The sequence below is a fragment of the Trichosurus vulpecula genome, chromosome 8, assembly GCF_011100635.1.
Source record: "Trichosurus vulpecula isolate mTriVul1 chromosome 8, mTriVul1.pri, whole genome shotgun sequence".
In the NCBI taxonomy this organism is placed as follows: domain Eukaryota; kingdom Metazoa; phylum Chordata; class Mammalia; order Diprotodontia; family Phalangeridae; genus Trichosurus; species Trichosurus vulpecula.
Genome location: NC_050580.1, coordinates 169,304,864 through 169,320,294, shown reverse-complemented (window position 1 = coordinate 169,320,294; position 15,431 = coordinate 169,304,864). Strand labels below are relative to the sequence as shown.

Below are 15,431 nucleotides of genomic sequence, written 5' to 3'. Positions count from 1 at the left end.
AGAGAAAATATAAACAGACATTATAAGCAGAAATTACAAACAGAGAAATAAAGACCAACAGACAGGGATTCTAACTGTCTGACCAAAAGCAATACATAGTTACCAGAGAGAGAAGCACCAACATCTGGGTTTTTCAAAGCCTGGGGGCTCCTTAAGGGCTACAAACACTTCCAATGAGTGAGCCCCAAAGCAAAATGTTAACCTCAGAGTATACGTATCCTTCTTCAGGGCCAGAGAGCATCGCAATCCTCATGACCCAGGCTCATATGACTCAGGCTTCCATGTGACTCAGGTTCAAAGCAGGTCATATAGGCTTATTAAGGGTTGAGAAAGATCTTCAAATTGTATTAACATTACACTAGTAGAAAGGAACACATCACCAAGTGGTCATGAATCAGCCCACAAGCATTTAATAATCACCGGCTATGTGCCCAACTCTGTGCTGGACACCGGGGGTACAAAGGTAAGCAACAGTGTCTTCCCACCAGGAGCTTACATTCCTTTGGAAGAAAATAACATATGTAGATACATAAGTAAATGTAATTGGAAATGTAAGTGGAAAGTAATTTCTGGGGGGAGGAGATAAGTCTCTTAAGTTTCATAAAGGGAAATTTAACAACAGAACATGAGTCTCAGGGGGAAAAATGAGAGGGAAGAGTAGGAAAGAGACACTGGAGAGATGAAACTTGATGTGGATGGGGATGATGGAGCATGGTAGTCAGGAAAAAGAAATTAATTCCGAGTTGAGCTTTAGAGCAGCAGGCTGTCTTGCCCTTCATATGAGCAAAGGTAATATTGATTAATTATTCAGCCCTTGAGAAAGAAAAGGAAAAGGGATTTGAGGAGGAAGGATACGTGAACATCAGGGAAATGTTTGATCCCTTATCCTGCTTGACAGCCGAAGTATGATATGGGTTGATGAAATCCTAGAGCCAGAATGTTTGTAGAGGGTGAGGTGGAGTAGAAAGATCATAAGATTTAGAATCAGAAGACCCAGGTTTAGATCCTAGCCCTGCCACTTATGACTCATGTGACCTTGGATCTGTCACTTAACTTCTCAGGCCTCAGTTTCCTCACCTGTAAAATGAAGGAGTTGGACTAGATCATGGCCTCTAGGTTTTCTTCCATCTCTGAATCTATCCCCTTATAATTCAATGATTCTATATTTGAGCTACTCACCCACATCCAAGTTAGGTCAGCCTCAGGACTCACTCCAATATTGGATAGATTATATCCTTAGGGCTCCTGGCATAGAAGGGTCTTTGTGCCTGGAATGATGGCCAGAATATTGTGAGGGAAAAACAAAGAATGTGTCCAGCTCCTGGTGTGAGCAATTTCTCCCATAAACCTGGAGCCTACTCTCCCCCTAAACATACTTACCATTAATGGAGAGAGTGGAACACATTGGGATCATACATGTAAGGAACAAATATGGCCAGGGCAGACACAGGAACAACTCATCTCCCAGACAGCAGAGCAGGTGACATCTTCTAATGATGTCACCATGCTGTTTTATCTGGGCCTGCACCTGGACCTGCATTGTGTTGTGTCTTTGATTCTTCTTGCCAGATGATGAGTTTCTGAGATAGAATCAGTAAGACTTGATAACTGATTGAATATGAGCCTAAGGAAGAGGAAGAGCCTGGGACAGTGATGCTCTCAGTAGAACTAGAGAAGTTTTTAAGAAGTAGATTTAGGTAGCTGGGTAGTATCAGATGCAAAGAGAGGTCAACGAAGGCAAGGACTGAGAAAAGCTTTCTAAGCCGGAATCCACTTTCCTCTGGACTCTGTATGTGCTTGCCGGACAGTGTGTCAGACTTCTGGAGGGATACGAAGGAAATACTTTAAAAGCTACTTAAAGCTTTCTGACTAGACTCTTAACCTATAATTTTGGAGGAAGGAATGCACACCGGTGGGGGCTTGGCCTTAAAGAATCTCCTCTCTCCGCCCCTTCACTTCTCAAGGGTACCCCTAGAACCCTGAGGATATGTGGTCCAGCTCTAGGAACCCAACTCACGTGTGAGAGTAGGAGTTGTAATTAAGCTCTTCAAAGCTTACTTTGGTTACATTCCTTTTGTATGAACAGATCAGTCACGTGGCAAAGGCGGGCCAGGGATGAGGAATTAATAGTCCACGTGTCCCAGCCGCAGGCAAGACAGGTCAAACTTTACAGAAAGCTCTTGGCATTGGCTTCACCTCCCGTCGAGTGGAGGAAGGAGGTGTACTAGGGTGTTAGGAGAAGTCGTAGGCGGGCTTCAATTTGTAGGCTCAGAGTGGGGAAATGGCCAAATTGATGAGGCAGCAGAGCTACTAGTATATGAAAGCAGTGCGTCGATTATAGTTTTCAGAATATTTCAACAATTAAAAAAAATTTTTTTAAAAGCAGGGAAATAAATCAAATACCGAATACTGTACCAATGTCGGTAACTTCAGCCTAGAAGGAGCTTGCACCTTCAGAAAGGTGCAAAACTTTTAACCTAAACCTTTAACCTGAAAACTTTTAACCTGAAAGGCATGTATTCCCTTCCTGAATTTGCAAATTCAAAGGGAGGTTATCTCCGGAGCAGAACGTAAGCGTCCTGAGGACAGGGTTATTGGGTTTTTTTTTTCTTTTCGCACAAATGTTTGTTGAATTGAAATGAGCAGGGGCTGAAGGTACTTTCTTACAGAGTTAACCAAAAAGAAAAAGAAATTCAGAGCAATGGGGAAGCTCGCTGTAGCCGGCGGGGAGGGGGGGGGGGGGGGGAAGGGATGCTCTGGTGACGCAAGAAGGGAAGGCGCGAGACACCCACTGACATCATTGGAGCCAGCTCGCTCCCGAAGCGCGCGGGGCTTGGAACGCGCGCACGCGCCTGCGGGGAGTAGAGGTGGGGGGAGGTACGCCCTCTGGCTGTGCTCTCCTGCGATCCTTCTTCCCGCTCCCTACGGGATCCTCTTCCAACCCTGTGCAGGGGACTACGGCCCAAGTGGGAGCCCCGCCCCTCAGGATGACGTTTCGCGACGCGACGCGTCGCGGTGCAGTTTGGGAAAAAGGGGATGAGCCGGGCTCGCTTCCGCCTGGACGGCGATGGCTGATTCCGCGGGTTCCCGGGAGAAGGGCCTTTGGCGAACGAAAAGGCGCTGGTGAAGCGTATCCTCCCTACCTACCCCACGGTAAGCTCAGGTCGAGGCCACGGTCCCCTATCCCGAGAAAGCTGCCCTGATTGACGTCCACCGTGCCCGTGGTCGCCCTGAAGACGAGCCCGCTCCGGGAGCCCCCCGCGGGGAGGGAGGCAAGGAGGGCGGGGCGGGGACACCTTGGAGCCGGGACCGGCTGAGAGGGAGACACAGGCGGCGTTCCTCGGAGCCTTTCCCGTGGCCCACCAAGGGAAGCTGAGAGGATGCAGTGCGAACTGTCATGACCTCGGGTTGGTGGGGAGAAGACGGCCCAGTGCACAGTAGCCTCCCGGGCTTAGACAGCCTTCCATAACCTCCTTCCCATCCTTTCGCCAGCCCGGGCCTTATCCTCGCTCTTCAAGGCTTCTCTTAAGCCGCTCCGTTTGACTTAATCTAGCTAGCTGGGAAGGGGCGGGGAGATTGGAGACCTACCTTAGTTTAGCTTCGTTCTTTAGATTTGTAATTGTGCGTGCCACACATGACACCCCATCCATCTCTAAAATGTGCCTTCTTACCACAGAGATATCAGACAAAGTCAGCTATTTTTTCCTATCTTTTTAGTTGGGCACTCCCCAGAACCCTATATTGTGGTGGTATGCTCTTTTGAGTAAAGCTGCAGAACAAGAGTCGAGGTATCTGAGTTTATTTCTTGCCTACAGTTCATTCTCTGACCTTGAGCAAGTCACTTAACCACCAATAAGACATTTATCTGCTTCCAGTAGTTGTTGCAGAGATTGAGGTATTTAATGTTTGTCAAGAGCTCTCAAAGTCTTGGATAGAAGCCACTACATAAGTAAAGGATGCCACTCTTTCTGGATCTGCAGGCACCCTTAGCTTTGTGACCATCATGCTGCAGCCATTTAAAAATGTCAAGTGACAGTGGTTGAGTAAATGTTAATATTCGATGATGCCAAATAGGTTTTCTTTTTCTGTGAAATCTATCTGAGGTTCCTTGTTTCAAATAGTTCCTCACAGATTGATAAATTGGAAATATTTTGTTCAAAAGTAGGTGATGCCAGGTTTTGTTGGTAACAATTTCTGGAAATGTGAATTCTTTTCATTAGGACACACTTGAATAAAAATTACAAATTATGTATTTTGCACATTTAATAAGATCTCCTTACCATGGAAAGAAAAAGCTTTAAGGTAATTTTATATTAGCAGTTTTGTAAGGGATCATAAGACAATTGAAAGGGATAATATTGGATGTTTTTTCCAAAAGGATATTATCTTGAATATCCAAATGATAGGTATGTACTTGACAGAGGAAGGTAAAGCTCAGTCATCACTTAAGACAAGCTTTATACTATCGCATTTTTTTCCACAAAATTGTGCAAGCATTGGCTACATTATAATTTTCTTAATATAAGAAATACCAAAAGTTCTGCAGAAGCAGACAAACCGTGCATCGAAATGTGAAAAGGCATTACCATTAAAATTATAAACACAATTAAGGAAAGATATTTCAGTGTCTGGGTTTGGCTAAAGAGGATTTTATGTAATTCAGGCTTTTTTGTGTGCTTAAATGCAGAGCAAGATACAGTTAAAATTTCTTGCTCTAATTTCTTAACCATAATTTTAATTTAATATTAGTTAATGATAATGTAAGTTATTCTATGCTACTGTAACAACATTAATGACAATTTGGTGACATAAGGAGATAGAACTATTCCTTAACTTTAAATTCCTTAAGTTTCTTAACTTTTATTTTCTTCACACAAAGGAGACCTAATAGAGTTTTGGTTTTTTTTTTTTTCCAAAGATACTATCATTTATATGAGCTATAAAGTATCTCATTTCAATTTTAGATTTTGAGTCACATCAGAAGTTAAGTAGTATTATTGAATAAACAGTTTCATGTCTAAGATTATTGCCATAAAAAGAACATCCTGATGATGATAATGGCTTATATAGCCTACTTTCCAACTAGACATTTTGTACAGTGTGTATACAAAATACTTCTTCTCGTTTGATGTGATTCATTTTCTACTAGAATGGAAATATCCAATCACTAGGTAACTGGTTAATGTCAACTCTCAATCTAGCCTCAGGCAACCACGTGTCACTGTTGTCATTATGGACCGCATACTATATGTCTAATTTACAAATTATTGTTTATCACTTGAAAAAGCTAAGCTTTCTAATTTAGTTAAATGAATGGGTCAAAATTTACATGATTAGGAACAGTTTCAAAGCAAGTTAAAACTTTAATGACAAATGAACTGAATCTTAGCGTATTCTTTTAAATCTTCATATTTGGTGGACTTTAGAAAGAATGTGTTTCCTCACAGTAATAAAATTTTTGATAGAAAAGGAGATATGACTCAGTTAATACATTTGATAAGTTTGAGGCAGCCCTGAAGTAATGGATAGAAAACTAGACTGAGTCAGGAAAAAACCTGGTTCAAGAACTGCTTCTATTTGTGTCTTTGAGCAAGTTACTTAATCTCTCAATGCCCCAGGTAGCTCTGTAAATAATTTGTTTAGCAGGTGCTGATCTGCATTAGCGATGAGAGTTTGCTCACTTGGAATTACATGGAGGAATGAAATCACAGATTCCCCTCCGCCCATTATGCTTAAGTATCTCATTTGCAAGTTAATCAAATTATCTATTTGAATGCACATTAAATGCCATCTTCACATTCATCTACTTGTTATTATATGTACCTTTTTAGCACCTTCCTTTATATAAATTACTTCAAAAAATTGAGTCAGATTGCTTACTTAGTCGTCGTTGAAAGTTGTCAATTGAGTAAATGAATAACTGCCCAGCACTTCTGAACAGAGGTCATGTGAGCGGACCCCTGTGCTTGAAACCAACAGTTCTTGTTTTATTTCTAGTCATAGTTCCTCATTGTAGACACGAGGTACTGACCAGTTCATGCTTTCATGCCACAGATGCCAAGACTGAACATTTTGCACTTTTTATGTATTAAGGCCATTACATAATTTTTTAGAAGTCCACCAAAGTATGAAGATTGTTTAAAAACAAGTGGGGCTACACCATGTGGTTCTATTTCCTATCCACTCATTCACTTTTTAATCTAGTTTAGGTCCTTTCCATGATACTGACATCAAAGTTGATACCAGTGGCCTCCTTAGGGAATACAGTGACCTTTTCTCAGCTCTCCTACTCTTTGACCTCACTGTGGTATTTGACTACCCCCCCTCCTTGGAACTCTGTTTTCCATTAGCTTCAGTAACACTATACTTTCCTGGTTTTCTTTCTGCTTTTCTGATTATCCTATGGCCTGTGCTTACTGCTGCTCTTTTTCCTTCCTTATAATTTAAGTTTGCTCCGAAGATCTGTCCTCTTTCTGTTCTTTGGTTCTCTCTGCCTCCCCCTTCTCTTTTTTCTCCCCCGCCCCTCATTTTTCTCCCTCTCTGCCTCTCTCTTCCTCTCTCCCTCCCTTTCTCCTATTCTGGGGGTGGGGGGAGCAACTTGAAAAGCACCCTCAAGTCAACTTTGTAATTCATTAAAGACAAATTTAGTTGAGGGGGCATTCGTTACTATAGTGGCTTATAGATGGTTGTTGCTAACAGGATCTGCTACAATGATGTGGTAGCTTCTTATTTTAATTATTCTTGCTAACTAGGTGCTAAGCTCTCTTGTTTTTAGCTTTTAGCTGTTTGAAGAAATGTTAAGTTTTGTGACCTTTAAATTAATTTGCTTTGGAAAAAACTTTAGGAACCCTTCTTTAGTTAAAGGCTTTTATTTAGAGACTAATAATCTCAGAACTTCTGCCCCTATGCAGGTGACCAGCACATCTACCTTTCCAGCCCAGACCTTTCACCTTGCCTGTGTTTACATCTTCTACAGACCTCTACTTGAATATCTCCCGGTTACATCCCATTCAGTATGGCCACAAAAAGCTTTTTGTATCAGATACTCCATTGCCTTTCCCACCTTTGTCCCTGCAATTATTCCATCTACCTGGGACATACCCTTTCAAATCCTGAAATCCTACTCAAACTTCAAAGCCTGTTAAATCATCCATGAACTTTTCTCTGTCCCCCTTCTCTCAGCTAGGTAATCTCTTCATTTCTGCTACAGTAGCACTTTTTTGTCTCTCTTGTAGCAATTACATTTGGCCTTATTTTGTAATTATTTGTACATATCCCCACTGAGTCCTAGGTTACAAGCTCCTTGAGGGCAGAAACTACCTTATTCTTATTCCTGCCTGTACCTTGCTCTCCATAGAAATTATATAAATACTTACAAATTGATTAGGACATTGTGATCCTCCTTAAGGACAAAGACAGTCAGTAATGTATCATTACTTTGTATCATACGTCCTACAGTTTAGTCAGTCTGGTTTTCTCACTGCCTCCCATATATGTCGTTCAGTTCTGATGCTGCTTTTGCTCATCATGTTTCCTTCGTTTTTGGAGTGCACTCTTTTCTTGTTCCTGCTTTGGTTAGGAACTATGCTGCAAAACACATCATTATTCTCACTGTATATTAGTTTGGTTTTAAACAGATTTCGAGTTCCCTGAGGACCTTATCATATATCTCTATCTGCCAGAGGAGCTGGCACATAGCCTGTATTCAAGAAGATTTTCCGTGTTGATGTTCCTGAGATCATCATACTTCCTTTATACCTTAATAAGAATAACCACTCATTCAGAAAACATTTAACTGACTCCAGTGTTTAGGGCAAAGTTTTATCCTTAGAGACTGAATATACAAATATGAATATAGTATAGTAGTTTATAGTCTAGTGGGGATTATCAGATTATCATTTAACAAGATTTGGAATGAGAAATTTGTGTAGGGTAAAAGGAGACCTGGGGACTTGAGACAGCCAAAGTGTAACAACAATGTACAGGGTATCTAGGAGGGTAGGAAGAGGAGTCAGGAGGGTAATAAAGAAAATTTTGCCTTCTTTGTAGTTTTGACTAGGACCTAGGCAATAATGCGTTCCAGAATTAAGGTTTCATAAAGTTAGGCAACTAGGTGGCACAGTTAATAGAATGCAGGGCCCGGGGAGAGGAAGACCTGAGTTCAAATGTGGCCTCAGCCACTTACTAGCTGTGGGATCCTGGGCAAGTCACTTAACCTCTGTTTGCTTTTATTTCCTCATCTGTAAAAGGGAGAAAATAAAGCAGCTACCTCCTGGGGTTGTCATGAGTACCAAATGAGATAGCGATTGTAAAGCATTTAGCACCATGCCTGGCGCGTAGTAAGCACTATATAAATGTTTTTTAAAAAATCCAATCCAGCTTTTTCAGTTGAGTTCTGCATCTTCCCATCTAATTCTCTACTCTTTTCCACTGGAAGAAAAATTAATGGAGATAATATGTATCCCACCTTTTCTTTACAATGCATTCAGTATTGGTAGGTAACGTGGTGTAATGGAAAGGGTGTTAGATTTGAATTCAGGAGAGAAGTACGGTGGTACATGCCTATAATCCCTACCGCTAGAGAGAAGGGCATGGCAGGAGAGCTTAAGCTCCAGAGTTGTAAGGTGCAGTGGGCTAACCCAGCGTTCACACTAAGTTCAGCGTTAATATGGTGAGCTCCTCGGATTTGGGGACCACCACATTGTCTAAGGAGGAGTGAACTGGCACAGGTAAGAAATAAAACAAATCAAAGCCCCTATGCCAATCAGTAGAGGAACCTGGGCCTTGAGTGGCTACTACACCTGTAGCCTGGGAGAATTCCGAAGAGCCAGTTTGATTTATAAAATAATTTTTTTGAAGGGGAGAACTGGGTTTTAGTTCCTGCCTCTCGTGTTTACCAGGTCTTTGACCATTAGAAGGTTGCTTAACCTGTTGCAACTGGTTTCCATAATTATGTACATAATTACACCCAGCAGTCTTCTCCTAAATGGGTGTTAAGAGGATCAAATGAGAGTATATATAAAGCCCTTTGGGGTTTGTTTTTTTTTTTTTTTGGACATTTATTTATTTTTAGTTTTCAGCATTCACTTTTGTAAGATTGTGAGTTTTTAATTTTCTTACCCTCCTCCCCCTTCCCCCTTTCCAAGACAGCTTGCAATCTGATATAGGCTATACGTGTACAATCATTAAACATATTTCCACATTAGTTATGTTGTAAAGAAGAATTAGAACCTAAGGGAAAAAGTGGGAGGAAGAAAAAAACAAAAAGAAAGAGAGAAAATAGTATGCTTTGATCCGCATTTAGACTCCATAGTTCTTTCTCTGGAGGTGGATAGCATTTTCCATCATGACTCTTTTGGAATTGTCTGATCATTGCTGAGAAGAGCTATCTATCAAAGTTAGTCATCCAACAATGTTGCTGTTACTGTATACGATGTTTTCCTCTTTCTGCACATTTCACTCAGTACCAGTTCATGCAAAGCCCTTTGTAAACCTTAAAGTACTATATAAGTGTCAGCTATTAATACTCTAGATTTTTCTGTTGGAGACTTTTAGGGTCTCCTGGACTTAATGCAGCTCAACTAGTAGGGAATTTTATTCTTTTCCCATGAATTACGTTGATATACCATAGTTTTTTCAGGCATTCCCCAGTTGATGGGCACTCATTTTATTTTTAGTTCTCTGCCATTTGAAAAGTGTTCTTATGAGTATATTGGACCTTTATGTCTGTCTATGACTACCTTGGTATATATGCCCAGTGATGGGTGAGTCGCTGGGCCCAAGGGTGTAAACGGTTTGATCACTTTTCTTGAATCATTCCAAATTTAAATCCAAAATGGCTGATCCACTTCACAACTATCAGAAGGGCATATGTGTATCTGCTTTCACATGGCCCCTCTCCAACATTAACTGTTCACATCTTTTTTCATCTTTGCTAATTTGCGTGGTATGAAGCAAAACCTCAGAGCAGTTTTAATTTGCATTTTTCTTGCTATTAGTGATTGGGAGCATATTTTTATTTTTTAAATTTAGTTTACTTTTTTTAAGTTAAGTTTTATTTCATTTTCACAATTACATTATCCGCTCCTGCCTTCCATCTCCACAGAGAAAATAAGGAAAACAAAACCCATTACAGACGTATAGTCAAGCAAAACAAATTCCCACTTTGACCTTGTCCAGAAAAAAAGTGTCTCACTCCACACTCTTGAGTTCATCACCTCTCTATCCGGAAGTGGTGAACTTGTTTCGTCATTATCCTCTGGAATTGTGGTTGGTCATTTTATCGATCAGGTTTCTAAGTCTTTAAGAGTTATTTTTACAGTATTGTTGTTACAGTGGACCATAAGCTCTGTGCCCAGTAGACATATAATCTGTACTGAAATTGAAATTGTTAAAAGTTTCTTCTCAAAATATTTTCCTTCCAAACCATATATTTGTTTTGGATATTTTTCCTCTAGTAAGTAGAACGAGGAAATTGAGGGTTCAATCAGCTTTTCTGTATCTACTTCATTTTTAGTCAAGATATTTTAATATTCAATAATACCTAAATATAGAGGGACAAATTACTAAGAGTGTAGTGAATGGATTCTAGTGCTATCCATAAATTGATTTCAGATCCTTTGGATGAGGTATGAGGTGTCTCCTTAGAATAACTCATTAGAGTTCTCCAATAAGGGCTAGATGAACATCTATTAGAGATTTTGAAGAGATTCCTAGTCAAATATGTTAGATTAGCAGAACTCTGAAGTCCCCACTCTGAAATGCTGTAAACTTCAATAGCTATTACAGCCCTGCTTTTATATCCTTTTTGACTTTCTCTTTTTATCAGGCAAACACCTTTTACCTTGTGCTTTGACTTCAGCAAGAAATTAGTGCAATCATTTTAATTGCAACTTCACCTTCTGTAATGCTTAAAATAAATTTTGGCACCAAGTAACATTACTTGTCAGCTCAGCTTTAAAAATATAATCATGCTAAACAACCATAGAAATAGAAGAGAACATTGTCCCTTAAGGGACTCAAGTAGTAATCTCAGGAAGCTGTTTTTCATTTGGGACTGCTCTTATGTAAACTTATTCAAATTTGGAATTTAATACAAATTTCTGTTTAGTTCATTAAGCTAAATGACCTAAGCAACATAAATCTTTTTTTTGTTTTACTAATCCAGATCTTCAGTACAGTCATGAGTCAACAAAAAGTCGAATATTTAAGGATATTCTTACATTGTGAACCATTTTTTAGTAGACTATAGAGTAAATTTCAAATTGTTACCTTTTTTAAACCAAGAAACCTAATTGTCATGAAGTTATGCATCTTTTTTCCCCATAGATATCAAGGTCAGATAACCCCTAATTATTTCTATTCAGGCATATATCCAGTAGCTCAGATTAGTCTTCTCCGTGGCCCGTGTAGAATGAAAAAGTGGTAAAAAATGGACAGTGGTTGGACTAATGCTACAGAGTCTCAGATGTGGTACTTGTCCCTTAGTGCTATAATATTGCAACTGTGGAACGCTTAACATGTCTAGGGATTTCCCTTGTTGGAATTGTGGTCCTTGTCTTGCTGTAGTGGAGTGAACTGTAACAATAGGTGGCTGGAAGCAGGTTAAGTCAGAAATTACTGCCGTTGCTACCCATCTTCTAAATGTACTTGTATAGGCAGATAATTAAAATTAGATCCCTGTTCTACTTATTAAATATATGTCAGAAATTGTGCTTAATATTTGCTGAGTGCTGTTTAGCTAAACATGATTAGAGATGTGTATAAATAATGGAAAAATGATTAGAGTTAGTTTTTTCAAAAGGAAAAAAGCATGAGAAGATCAGTGATTGATGAATGAAAAAGTACAGGGTGGGATTGATTGGATAATTGAATGAAAAAAGAGAAGTCCATAGAGGTTTAGCAAAATGTGATCAGTAGGATTTTTTCGGACCAGGTCTGTGATTTCCTCAATGAAGTCATGACCATTAGAAACTTACTTATGTGAAATGACTATAAAATCACAGTGAATTATCTATCTAAGCCTAATTTCTCATAAATTTATTACCTCACATGAGTGAAAAGTCTTATTTTATTCTTATGTGGCATTTTCAGTCAGCTTATCAATATTATGATAACCACTAATAGTGAAACAGGAACAAAGTGAGAACAAAAATTACTAAGGTGTAGAGACAGCTCAGTGGTGCAGTGGATAGAGTGCCAGGCCTGGAGTAAGGAAGACTCATCTGGCCTCAGACACTAACTAGCTGTGACCTTGGATGCAAGACTCTTAACCCTGTTTTCCTCCATTTTCTCATCTGTAAAATGAGTTGGAGAAGGAAATGGCAAACGACTCCAGTGTCTTTGCCAAGAAAACCCCAAATGGAGTCATGAAAAGTAGGACACAAATGAAATGATTGAAAAACCACAGGGTTGGAGGGGGCGGAGCCAAGATGGCGGCTGGTAAGCAGGGACTGGAGTGAGCTCGGTACCGAGCCCCTCCAAAAACCTATAAAAAATGGCTCTGAACAAATTCTAGAACAGCAGAACCCACAAAACAGCAGAGGGAAGCAGGGCTCCAGCCCAGGACAGTCTGGATGGTCTCTGGGTGAGGTCTATCCCGCACGGAGCTGGGAGCTGGGAACGGAGTGGAGCAGAGCCCAGCCTGAGCATCGTGGAACATCCAGACCAGAAGCCGGGCAGAGGGGGCTCTAGCGCCCTGGATTAGTGAGCTGCGGCAGTTACCAGACCCCTCGACCCACAAACACCAAAGACTGCGGAGAAGGTTAGTGGGAAAAGATGCAGGAGTAGAAGGAGTTCACGGTTCGGCTTCCAGCCCCGGGGGCAGCTACAGCTGTTGTTACTTCCGGCTCCAGGCCCACCTGGTGGGAGGAATTAAGTGGCAGATCAGAGCAGGGATGCACAGCCTGCCGAAGATCTAAGCCCAGTTCGGGTTGGGGGTTGGGGAAGGAACAGTGCTGGTGTGGCAGAGCTGGCACCTCCCCCCCAAACGTGGAACATAGAACTCTGTAGTCTACAAGCAGTCATACTCCACTGAAAAACTCAAAGGTCAAGTTAGTTGGCTGGGAATATGGCCAGGCAGCGAAAACGCACCGAGAGTCAGTCTCAGACTTTGCATTCTTTCTTTGCTGACAAAGAAGACCAAAACATACAGCCTAAAGAAGTCAATAAAGTGCAAGAGCCTACACCAAAAGCCTCCAAGAAAAACATGAACTGGTCCCAGGCCATGGAAGAGCTCAAAAAGGATTTGGAAAAGCAAGTTAGAGAAGTAGAGGAAAAATTGGGAAGAGAAATGAGAAGGATGTGAGAAAACCATGAAAAACAAGTCAATGACTTGCTAAAGGAGACCCAAAAAAATACTGAAAAATACACTGAAGAAAACAACACCTTAAAAAACAGACTAACTCAAATGTCAAAAGAGCTCCAAAAAGCCAATGAGGAGAAGAATGCCTTGAAAGGCAGAATTAGCCAAATGGAAAAGGAGGTCCAAAAGACCACAGAAGAAAATACTACTTTAAAAATTAGATTGGAGCAAGTGGAAGCTAGTGACTTTATGAGAAATCAGGATATTATAAAACAGAACCAAAGGAATGAAAAAAATGGAAGACAATGTGAAATATCTCATTGGAAAAACCACTGACCTGGAAAATAGATCCAGGAGAGATAATTTAAAAATTATTGGACTACCTGAAAGCCATGATCAAAAAAAGAGCCTAGATACCATCTTTCAAGAAATTATCAAGGAGAATTGCCCTGATATTCTAGAGCCACAGGGCAAAATAGAAATTGAAAGAATCCATCGATCGCCTCCTCAAATAGATCCCAAAAAGAAATCTCCTAGGAATATTGTTGCCAGATTCCAGAGCTCCCAGATCAAGGAGAAAATACTGCAAGCAGCCAGAAAGAAACAATTTGAATACTATGGAAAAACAATCAGGATAACACAGGATCTGGCAGCTTCTACATTAAGAGATCGAAGGGCTTGGAATGCGATATTCCGGAGGTCAGTGGAGGTAGGATTAAAACCTAGAATCACCTACCCAGCAAAACTGAGTATCATGTTCCAAGGCAAAATATGGATTTTCAATAAAATAGAGGACTTTCAAGCTTTCTCAGTGAAAAGACCAGAACTGAATAGAAAATTTGACTTTCAAACACAAGAATCAAGAGAAGCATGAAAAGGTAATCAAGAAACAGAAATTGCAAGGGACTTACGAAAGTTGAACTGATTTGTTTACATTCCTACATGGAAAGATGATGTGTATGATTCATGAGACCTCAGTTTTAGGGTAGTTGAAGGGAATATGCATATATATGTGTATATATATATATTTATGTATATATATAGGTGTATGTATGTATATATCTATGTGTATATGTATGTATGTGTGTATATATATGTAAAAGAGAGAGAGTAGACACAGGGTGAGCTGAAGATGAAGGGAAGATATCTAAAAGAAATAAAATGAAATTAAGGGATGAGAGAGCAACACACTGAGAGAGGGAGATAGGGAAAGATAGAATGGGGTGGATTATCTCGCATAAAGGTGGCAAGAGGAAGCAGCTCTGTGGGAGGAGGGAAAGAGCAGGCGAGGGGGGAATGAGTGAACCTTGCTCTCATCAGATTTGGCCTGAAGAGGGAATACCATACATACTCAGTTGAGTATCTTACCCCACAGGAAAGAAGAGGGAGGAAGATAAAAAAAAAATAAAAGGGGGCGGGGATGATGGAGGAGAGGGCAGAGGGGGGTGGAGGTAATCAAACATTTTGGAAAGGGGACAGGGTCAAGGGAGAAAATTCAATAAAGCGGGATGGGTTGGGAAGGAGCAAAATGTAGTTAGCCTTTCACAACATGAGTATTGTGGAAGGGTTATACATAATGATACACATGTGGCCTAGGTTGAATTGCTCGACTTCTTAGGGAGGGTGGGTGGGAAGGGAAGAGGGGAGAGAATTTGGAACTCAAAGTTTTAAAAACAGATGTTAAAAAAAAAAAGTTTTTGCATGCAACTAAAAAATAAGATACACAGGCAATGGGGCATAGAAATTTATCTTGCCCTACAAGAAAAGAAGGGAAAAGGGGATGAGAGGGGAGGGGGGTGATAAAGGGGAGGGCTGACTGGGGAACAGGGCAACCAGAATATATGCCATTTTGGAGTGGGGGGTAGGGTAGAAATGGGGAGAAAATTTGTAATCCAAACTGTTGTGAAAATCAATGTTGAAAACCAAATATGTTAAATAAATAAATTTAAATTAAAAAAAAAAACCACAGGGTTTAGGGAATAAGAGTTGATGGAATAGATAGCAAACCTCTAAGCCCATCCAGTTTACTAGAAGTATTAGCTTCTAGTAAAGGATCCCAAGATCCTTTCTTTCACTTCTGTACATTTGCCAATTGCTTATGGTAAGGTTTGTCACTTTCAGAGATAAT

General features: G+C 40.4%; 1 protein-coding gene across 2 annotated transcripts in view; it reads left to right on the top strand.

Moving 5' to 3' along the window:
• Nucleotides 1-445: 445 nt before the first annotated feature.
• The window catches only part of USP8 (ubiquitin specific peptidase 8), an 80,073-nt gene continuing 65,087 nt past the window's right edge, over nucleotides 446-15,431 (top strand). Inside the window, exon 1 of one of the 2 annotated variants that reach the window (XM_036735011.1) lies at nucleotides 446-463. The gene's annotated coding sequence lies outside the window, so the exon portion shown is untranslated. Of the gene's footprint in view, nucleotides 464-3,007; nucleotides 3,154-15,431 lie in introns of those variants that run through there. The other variant, XM_036735010.1, reaches the window with a different exon arrangement.